The sequence below is a fragment of the Rhopalosiphum padi genome, chromosome 3 (genome assembly GCF_020882245.1).
Source record: "Rhopalosiphum padi isolate XX-2018 chromosome 3, ASM2088224v1, whole genome shotgun sequence".
NCBI classification, from domain to species: domain Eukaryota; kingdom Metazoa; phylum Arthropoda; class Insecta; order Hemiptera; family Aphididae; genus Rhopalosiphum; species Rhopalosiphum padi.
In genome coordinates this window covers 45,975,653-45,985,885 of record NC_083599.1, presented here as the reverse complement: position 1 = coordinate 45,985,885, position 10,233 = coordinate 45,975,653, and the positions used below count along the sequence as shown (strand labels likewise).

Here is a 10,233-nt window from a genome sequence, read left to right as displayed (position 1 = left end):
TCGGCATACGATTTGTTTTCAAATCAATGACAATTTCCGTGATATTAATATGTTATCCTTTCATTATAAATCACCGAGAGTCCTGAATTAAATTTTGCGAATAATTTTATTTCTTCGACAAGAATACAGCAATAAGCTGTTAATATCATTTTAAAATTCTTGAAAATAGTTTTAGAATAATGCCATGTCGTGTGTTGTTGTTTCAAATTTGTTTTTGTATAATTTTTAATGTTATATTTTAACTACCGTATTATGAAAAAAGGATTCAAATATATTTTGTTTTTTTTTCTCATTCTTTTGTTTTTTTCTTATTTTATTTTATAAAATGTATTGTGATAGAAAATTATTTTTTAAAACAACAAGATATTTTTCCATTAAATTGTACTCAACTTTTATTTGTATTTTTATAAAATAACTATAGGGTTTCTACTTCAGAAAATCTCATCGCTTCACAAAGTTTTTCAATCTTCTAAGGGTTTTGTTCGTAAAAGAAACCCTCGTTTTTCTTTGATTTCGGAAATACACTGACCGTATTTACTGTAAACAAATAAATGAAATAAAGAGTAAATAAAGTATTTTATTCAGTGAATACTTCTTAAAATATAATATTAGTTTAATATTTGCTTTTTATTTTGATTCCAGCTTTGGATTTATAGTGAGACAACGTCCGTGAGAGAATTTCGTGTTGTCGTCGGTAATGATAAGGCCAATTTTATTAAAACGTTGTCCTTGTCGAAAATCCCCTTCAAATTAAAAATAAATTCCGGCAAATGGTACACGTGACTTAAATATTTCATGTAACGTCTTGTAAATCATATTGAGTATGGTATATAGGATACGTTGGTATTTAATCTAATATATTAAATACTAAATTTTATTTAAGTAATTATATCTAAGATTTAGTTAAAATTGCGAATGTATATAGAACATCAACAAAAAAATAAAATAGCTGCTACTTTAGATGAAGCTATGTTTTATTTTTTTCACATTTCAACTAATATTAAATACCACCAAATGCATCTAAGTAATCAAGGTCTCTTTTATCCTTATTTATATTTGATTTAGCTCATTTTTAGATACGAAAACCATCAATTATAAAAATAATAGATTACTTTTGATTGTTTTATGGCATTATTAGTAATATTTTGTACGTTGAGGAATTTTAAAATGTATAATTGTGGTGGAGAATCATGAATTGAAATGCAATTAATTACCTACGAATAAAAGTATTTCACTTGACATAAGCCAGAAAAATATTTTTAATACCGCAATAATATCTTAACAATCGCGCGTTCAAAATAAGATAAACTGCAATAATGGTTCATATAAAAATACTGTAAAAAACATAGTGTACACTTTTATTTACGCGATCTATAAATATTCTTAATTTTCAAAAACAAAATTACCAGTCAAAAATTAAAATACCATAAGAGTGTTAGTTATTTAGAAGTATTCATTAAGTTTCGTTTCACTGTAATTGAGTGAAGTTCACAAAATATATTTTTTTTAACGACTATTATTTCATACACAATCTGTAAATATCATTTTATAATAAGCATATGTGATGGAGGTTAGAGGTAACATGGCTTGAGGGACAGGAGATAAGAAGCCACCCATTGGAGAGTAGGAGTTTATTTTTATAACGTTATTAAGAAAGAATGAGATTAAGTACAAGGAAAGAGAGGGAATTATAATAATTTTAATTTAGCAGGTCCGCTCACAAAATATGAACATTAAAAATTAAAAATTAAAAGTTTTCAAATACTGATTTAAAATACATATTTGTCGTGAACATGATATTTAAGTTACAATTTGTTTAATATTACCGTTCGAGAAACTTTAAATAAATAAATATTATTATATTTAATCATATTCAACCCATTTTTAAGTTTATCAAAATAACGGCTCGAATTAGTTATTAACTAGTTTCAATGCATTACATTTTATTTTGTATTTTAGACGCATAAAATTAATATATTACGGCTATATACATACTTTAATAACATACAATTATGAGTAGATTATAAGAAAATGTTCATAAACTGAAATCTCATACCTTCAATTAATTATAATTCATATATTTATAATAAAACAGGTAATAACAATAAAATTATAATACCTAGTTCATTTTTTTTTTATCTGTAAAATACTGAAGGAAAAAGCAGAAAATTATAATCTTTAAGTCAATATTATTATTAATAAGTAAATATTATTGAAATATGCCTACAGGTGGTTATAATTTAATTATGCTAATTATTATTATTATGGCAATATTATGTTTAAGTGAATTTTATTAAAATTGTTTAAGTGATCCGGTAATATAAATACTATAATCATTAATGTCGTATTACCTTTTTTAACTTAAATAGTTAGGTATAGCCAGATAGACGATAAGTAAATAGATAATGATATTTACATATAGTATAAGTACTTAATTTTTAGTTATCTACTACTCTAGCGGAGAGATGGTTAGGTTTTTGATGTTACGGTATAATAAATAATGTGTGTGCGATGTTTTTAAACAAGTTTTTGAGAAATAAAAAAAAAAATAATTAAGCTTCTATATATATATTGACTAAAATATTTCCTAAATTATTGGACACAAATAGTAATATATTATTTTACAGATGTAATTTTCGTATTCATTGAGTGGTTTTCAAGGAAATCGCTAAAAATTTGCGAAAAAGCGTACGTTCCGAATCTAAAATATAGAAACTTAACGGTAATATCCATATGCATATTGTATAATGTATATATTATACTAGTCTATAAAATTAATAAATATTCGAATGAAAAAGCGTGTGCTTGTCACCGTCATTTAGAGTGCTTAGACAGTCGTCCAAGGACGTCTACACGATTTAGCCAACAATATAATGTATTTTTAAGTTGATACAAATTTTTATCACAATCGACATTTTTTTTTTATAATATCAAAATAGACTTATTTATAAATAAGTACGAATGCGCCTATTAAAATTACAGGCATTTTATTAGAAAGTTTACACAAGCACAATAAATATAATAGATATATCATAATATTATATTGTATTATTATATTTGCAGTGCGAAACCGGAAAATCCTTAGCTATATATAGTTTGTTTATTCTAGAAACTCGAATTGTTTTTATTTAAGTTACCCATACGATTTCTCGTAGAAAAGGAGTATGTTTCTTCTTCCGTGTACTTGTATAGTATATTTACTATAGACTATAGTTATACCTATGTGTTATGCGTATTTATGTGTTCTATGCAACGCGGTATTCAAATGTCAAGTTCTTTCAATACATATTAGTGTCATGAGTTTGTGACTTATGATATTTAGCATTGAACGTTTTGCGAACTAAAATAGTCTACGCGTTTAATGTAAACAGAACCTCGATTAAAATTCCGCCTAGACGAGGACATCTACACGATTTTAGTCAATTAATATTATATATACTTAAGACAATATAATACGCTGTAGCTCTTATATAATAGTGAAATTATAATATTAGAAAAAACTTAATAATCTATATCATCTATTACGTGTAGTGTAATCACCAATAATTCTAATTTTATAATATTTTATAATGCATTTATTCAGTTTTTAGAATTCAAGAATTTTACTTAAGGACAATATTTTCAAAAACTCAAAAATATTTATATTCTTTGAGGAGCTTTTTCTCTGGCGATATAAACTTATTTTATATAAAAGACGATCAACGTTTAATGTATTTTATTAATCAGGTGATTTATTTAATTTTCTAACGAGTATAGTTTCTAAGTAATTATTAATAACTAAAATGTATAATATAGAAGTATTAGGTTTGGATAATTTTTTAATAGACAATATAATAATGATTTTACAGACAAATTTTAAATATTTAGCCTTGTATTTATCATAATGGACATATTTACAAACTATAAAATGTTAATTAATATAGATTACTAATAATAAATTCAATTTTAAAAGCATATTATAGCATATAGCCCACACTTCTTCTTAACTATATCATAAATATTATTAGTCCTTAAACGTTACTCATTTAAGTTTCGATTTACATAACAATTTTCAAAAAAATCATTTGATTAACAGTTTTTAGTAAAAAGAATTGTTTATCGTTTAGAATAAAAATAAGTTTGCGTCATCACATTACACTACTCCTTAAATGGCAAAACAGATCCAAGTTATTGAAAATATGGTCTTAAATAATTTAGGTTTATAAATCCCAAAAATCAGAACGTGAATAAATACATATAGATAATTAAAGGAAAAGATTTGTTTGACATGGCTGATGAATCACCCGGTAAACACATACCTGTACATAATATTTACAATTAATATTGCTACGAGTAATGGCGCAACTATAGAGCTTACGTCTTGGAAAGCTACAATAAATTAAGATTGGGGGACAAGGGTGTTTCTGACTTATCAGTTTGTTCAGAGTACACAATAATAATATTATAATATGTAAAATAATACGTTTATGTCTTAAGCAAAGTATTGTAAATGCAATATTAAAATGATTTAAACACACAAGTTTTAACACAAAACGTTGATTATATTTGCCTTCGACTCAAAATTGTAAATATTCCACACGTTTTACTTAATTTACTAAAACTAATACAGGCCATTTGTTTAATTATTTTTTTCAGTGAACATTTTTTAGTTATCAGTTTTACCTATGTACATTCATTCCAATACAGGATAGAGTATAATATTAACCACGTGCGTGCGGCGTCCTCAGGTCCTTACTGTATATTATTCGTGCGCGCAGTATGCGTATCATTATTATTATTATTTTTTACCACCACAGATATAGTACTATTATTGCTATCATTGTTATTGTTATTTATCGTACACTTTATTTTTCTAGACGCACAATATATGCACAAGCGAACGCACAAGAGAGAGTGTGGGCCTCCGCTGAGAGTCTGCATAATATTATAATATAGTAATAATGGTATAATACAGGCTGGATAACCTACTGCAGTATGGTCTAAGTAGTCGCACCGCGCTATTCTCTATTGTAGTAAATATTATTATCATGACAATTTTTATTATTTTTATCATCATCATCATCATCATCATCACCGTCGGCAGGAATGCACACCGATGAAAAAGCAGCGACGGCGGCGGCGGCGGTGACTTATAACATCATTAAGTTTGTTTTGCGCGCTTCCCCTCTGCCGCCTCCAACAACCACATTTACCAACAACATATTCGACCGTAGCCTATAATATTTTTATTTCATAACTAAATTATAAAAATAATATTAATTAGGCGCACGAGCATAATATAATAATATGTGACACAAATAAACGTTGCACAACGTGGGCTCGAGGTAAAGTGGAAATAAACTAAACACTGCTAATATTTAAAAACGCACGCACGCACATGCGACGTGCAATCGAAATTCCATTTATAAAAAACTTTAAATCGTTTTTAAGCATAGAGTTTTGTATTAATTAATGTTGTCCAATCACTAAAATTTAAGAAAATCTGTAGTCACATAATGTGTTTGCTGCAAATACACGTATGGGTTACTATTTGGATTCTTAAAGTTAACACCCCCCCCCCCCTCACTCAAATAACGGTCGAATAATTTATCAGGAGTATCAACACAATCGTTGCAGAATTAATGTGCAGTTAACTTAATATATCAATTTATTTATTTAAGTATCTATAGGTACTAAGTTAAATCGTGTCATAAAACACGTGCATCTAATAATTAAAAATAAATTATCTTAAAATCATTACTTTGATGATTCTAGTTTATTATTAATAAAAACAATTTATAATAATAATACATTTTTATGTAGTGCGATATGGCTAATATATTTTTTTTTTATAAAAAGTAGCCTTTTTAAATTGGTTTATTTAATGATTATATTAAAAATATCCGACGCGGATTTTACCTTGGGAGGAGTTTAAAAAAAAACTCTTTTTACCTGCCTGTTCTCACGAATCAACAGAAATTAATATTTTTTATACGTTATTGTTATCTGTTGGTTGTTAATGATGAACTAGGTTTCTATTAAAATCGTTATTATAAATTATAAAATGTACTGTAACCCATAAGGTGTACGAAACCTAATCAGTTAGTAACTTATTTATGATGATAAATAATCATAGTAAATTAGTAGGTAATTTAAATTAAGGACAACGGTTAAATAATAGTAGCATAATATTGATAGCCAGTGATCAACGATTGATGGCAATGATAGGCATATCAGTGATTCAATCATATGCGAAGAGGTATTACGCTGGTTATACAAAGGACACGTGTGTAGTAGGCATATTACATTTTTTAAGAAAATACATTTTCTTACGTTTAAAGAAATTTTGGTATTCTGTTTTTCGTTTTATGTTAAATATATTAAATTTGTTATTTGTACAAGTTATGAATACGTTTTTTAAAGCTTAGTGAAATCGGCGCCCGGTGCTACGGATCATTTTGAACGTCATTCCTAAACAAAAAAAAACCCTATAGGTGTATAAGGTGGAAATTAAATTGTTATGAAAATCAAATATTCCATTATTAAATGAATTATTTGTTTACTTAACTTTATTACGATTAGCAAATACTATAGTTAGTAGAGAAATTGTTTTGTGGTAGTGCAGCAAACAGTGCTGCATCTGCCGTGGTGGATTGCTAGCTACGACTATAATACCATTAATTATATAAAATAGACTATAAAATATATAATAACAATAATACAATTAATAATTTAAAATAATAAATATAAATACACCATAGAATAGTCTATTCTATAGTCATTGCCCATTGTGGCATTATAAACTAATGCGTTTAAGTTTATGTGAGATGAATCTGCTAAACCAACGAGCCTGCGACGACCGGTCCTTCGTCGTAAACGTTCCGGCTTGCATCGATAGCGCCGGTATATTTGACACTTAGTGTTCGCTCATAAAACTGTGTTTTTCCGGCCAAAGAACTCCGTAAATCCCATAAAAACCATTTCCGATCATCGGATCGCGTAATATCCAAAAATCGTCGTTAATACGTCGGCACGGTGACGTTGACGTCACTCTCATTAATACACTCGCTAGTCGCTACTATATAGTCGAGTATGGTAATAAAACCTTCATTATCACGACTTCATGGCGTTTGCGTCGTTGCCGACAATTCGCATAGTTAGGTAAAACACACTATTTCCATATATACCTATCACCTATACCTATTATAATATGATTGCGACGATTGCGCAATGAAAACACTTTATTGCCAAAATGTTTGAATGTCAACGTCTTTTTTTTTATGTGGCCATCGATTCATATATAATATATAATTTTCTGTTCTATAAACACGCGGTATTACGTCTGATACTATTTGTAAGCCCGCTCGGAATTATTATACCACATAATATAAGAACAATATCTGAAGTATATACGGGATGATCCATTTACGCACGACACTCGCTATTTCAGAAAACACTAACGTTTTTGAAAATACTTCGTTTACTTACACGATTTTAAGTCGTTATTAAACAACATTTTTACTATTTTTTTATCGTTATCGTACTGTAAGTTGTTCACTCATTTGAATAACTACATACATTTTTTATTTCATATTTCCAAACAGAAAATTATTTGGAGTATTTCGATCCAAAGTTAGACGAGCGTGTCGAATATAGAGGTACTCCGAAAAATGCTGGTCCACTGCTACTCCGTTCACCAAAAATTTTTAATATACTTAATATAAACTATACTCGTCTGAAATTCAATTTTCATACATGAAAGCACTCCAAAAAAATATTCTGCTTTGGAGAAAAAATTTAAAAATGTATGTTGTCTTTTGTAACAATGAGTATCTTACGTTAAACGATTTACTCAGCTTTATAATTTATAATAATTTTAAGAGCGATAAGATTTAATTCGTGAAAAAATTGTTTTATCTATGATTTTTCAATTTATGATTTGTGGGAGACTCCCACTGTGAGTGTACAATTAAATAAAAATACTTATACATTATTGTCGTGTAGAAAAAAGTTATCGAGCAATAAAAATATTTACTTTTAATACAACTATATTGGAATCCAAGTCCGATACCGTAAAAGTCATATTATAATCATACCAGCTATATATATATACCCGCGTAGTCGGCAAGTCCTCGGCGACCGTTGCAAACGAGGATAATCGCGCGTATATAACTATTATATATAGGTAATACTATATATACGCTGAATATGTGTATAGTTTGTTCACTCCGCAATCGCCGAAACGAATCTGGGAAATCATATTACATTATAATAGGTATAATATGTATACTTATAATCGCGCACATGTAGGCGCGCATTGTTATATTTTTATATTGTGCTTGCGCTGCCCGTACCTGCAGTGTCCCACGGTTGTTGTGGGTCGGCTGAAAATGGAATTTCTATAAAGCTTACGCCACTTGGCCAAAGTAATATAGAAACGCGGAGGATCTAGTGGCGTATACAGCTGCAGATACTATCGTTCTGATGTTGTAGACAACGTGGAGATAGTATATTATACGTCGTAAGACCGCCGGCGAACGCAAACGGCTATATAGTATAACAACGTTTTTAAACGAACTTATGATGTCTGATCGTATTATTGATTCACCTACTCTGCAAACGAATATCGACTTTAGGGCGCATTTTCTCGTCAACTTTTAAATTCCACTCTCCTTTTAACCTAACCTTCCGCTATAACTGCCCATTTATAATAATTCTCCTCTACGCCGTCGTCTAATGCATTTGGTCTGCGATGAGGACACTGCATGCTTTAACTACAATAAGAGAATTTTGAAGTAAATACGTTAACCATATTATAAACTTCAAACCGAAGACTCCATTACAAAAATGTTGGCTACGTTACTTTTCCTACTGACGTTATTGTTATTATATATTATTAATAAGTGTGTACTCGCTGTGTTAGACTTTTACTATAATATATTATAACTTATAAGATATAACTACCGAATTTGGAAAAATAAATAACTTTTGTATAGGTAGTGGTTACTATTACGTTATAATATCGTTTCAACAACATTACATTATATTCACGGACAACGACAATTGAAAAAATATCGTTAATATATTATATTATTGTATTTGTATAATGTTATACTTACGATCTACCTATTATACATGGATAACAATAATATGATATTGCACTAAATATCGTATATTTTACTTACCTCTGTGATTGTTCCATAAAAAACATGGTAGATATGGAGATACCTCGTATTTTACAATACCGTCACATTCAGATATCGTATTGTGCTGAAATTATAAAAATAATGTATAATATAATGTAGGAACTCAATGACTGACAACGCTGCTAGCAATCATGCGGCTTGTCATTGAAAACAAAAATGCGATTAATATAATAATAATAATAATAATATACTCATACGCATAATATATATTATTATTATTATTGTAGTATATACCCATACGTGCGAGTGTATAAACGCAAAGCGGAGATTAACGAGTCACGGTTTGCCTTTTGTTTCAGATGTCCGATAAAGAATTTAATGTACACACACACACACACACACCTACAGGCATACAATTATATACGTAAATAGTATATTATACTTATCTAAATCTCGGTAAAACATTAACTCATTAAAAAACCACGCGCATAATAATAATAAATGTAATGCGAATATAATATATTATTATTGCTGCTACCGCACAACGTCTTAACGAATCTGCAGATGGATTTCGATTACGGTTAAAATTTATACACACACACACATATATATATATAGGTGCTAGCGTCTAATGTCTATATATTATTATTCATTTATAATATACAGAATGATTTATCGAGCACGCTCACTCCCATTTTTTTTTTTGCTTTTAATAACGAGTTTATTTAAATTCTGATTTTTGGAATTTATTTGTATATTTAAGAACAGAGACGGTTTGAAAATAGTGAATTCGGCGTTATGAGACACGCATAAACCACAAACTCGACACATCCCATCCCTTGTTCAGTCGGTTAGGGTTATAAAAGCATAATATAATATAACACAATAGATTTCACTGACGATTTATCATTGATTAATCCATTGAAAATTAAAACTATATATTTCGGCTAAATGATCAAAAACCCAATCTTCTCCCGAGTTAGGGCTATTGCCTATTAAACATATAATTATAAGTGATTCGCTGCATAAAAAAACTATATACTCAAACCGTCTCTATTTAAGGAACGTTTTTCAATTCTCCAAATATTTTTTTATACTATCTAAAGAG

At 28.7% G+C, this 10,233-nt stretch overlaps 1 long non-coding RNA gene across 1 annotated transcript; it reads right to left on the bottom strand.

The window, feature by feature from the left end:
• Positions 1–366: 366 nt before the first annotated feature.
• On the bottom strand, positions 367–9,309 carry LOC132926687 (uncharacterized). Its single transcript, XR_009661499.1, has 2 exons — positions 9,165–9,309; positions 367–537 (listed from the first exon to the last, which is right to left on the bottom strand). It is a non-coding gene; the product is annotated as an uncharacterized LOC132926687 (long non-coding RNA).
• Positions 9,310–10,233: the final 924 nt, after the last annotated feature.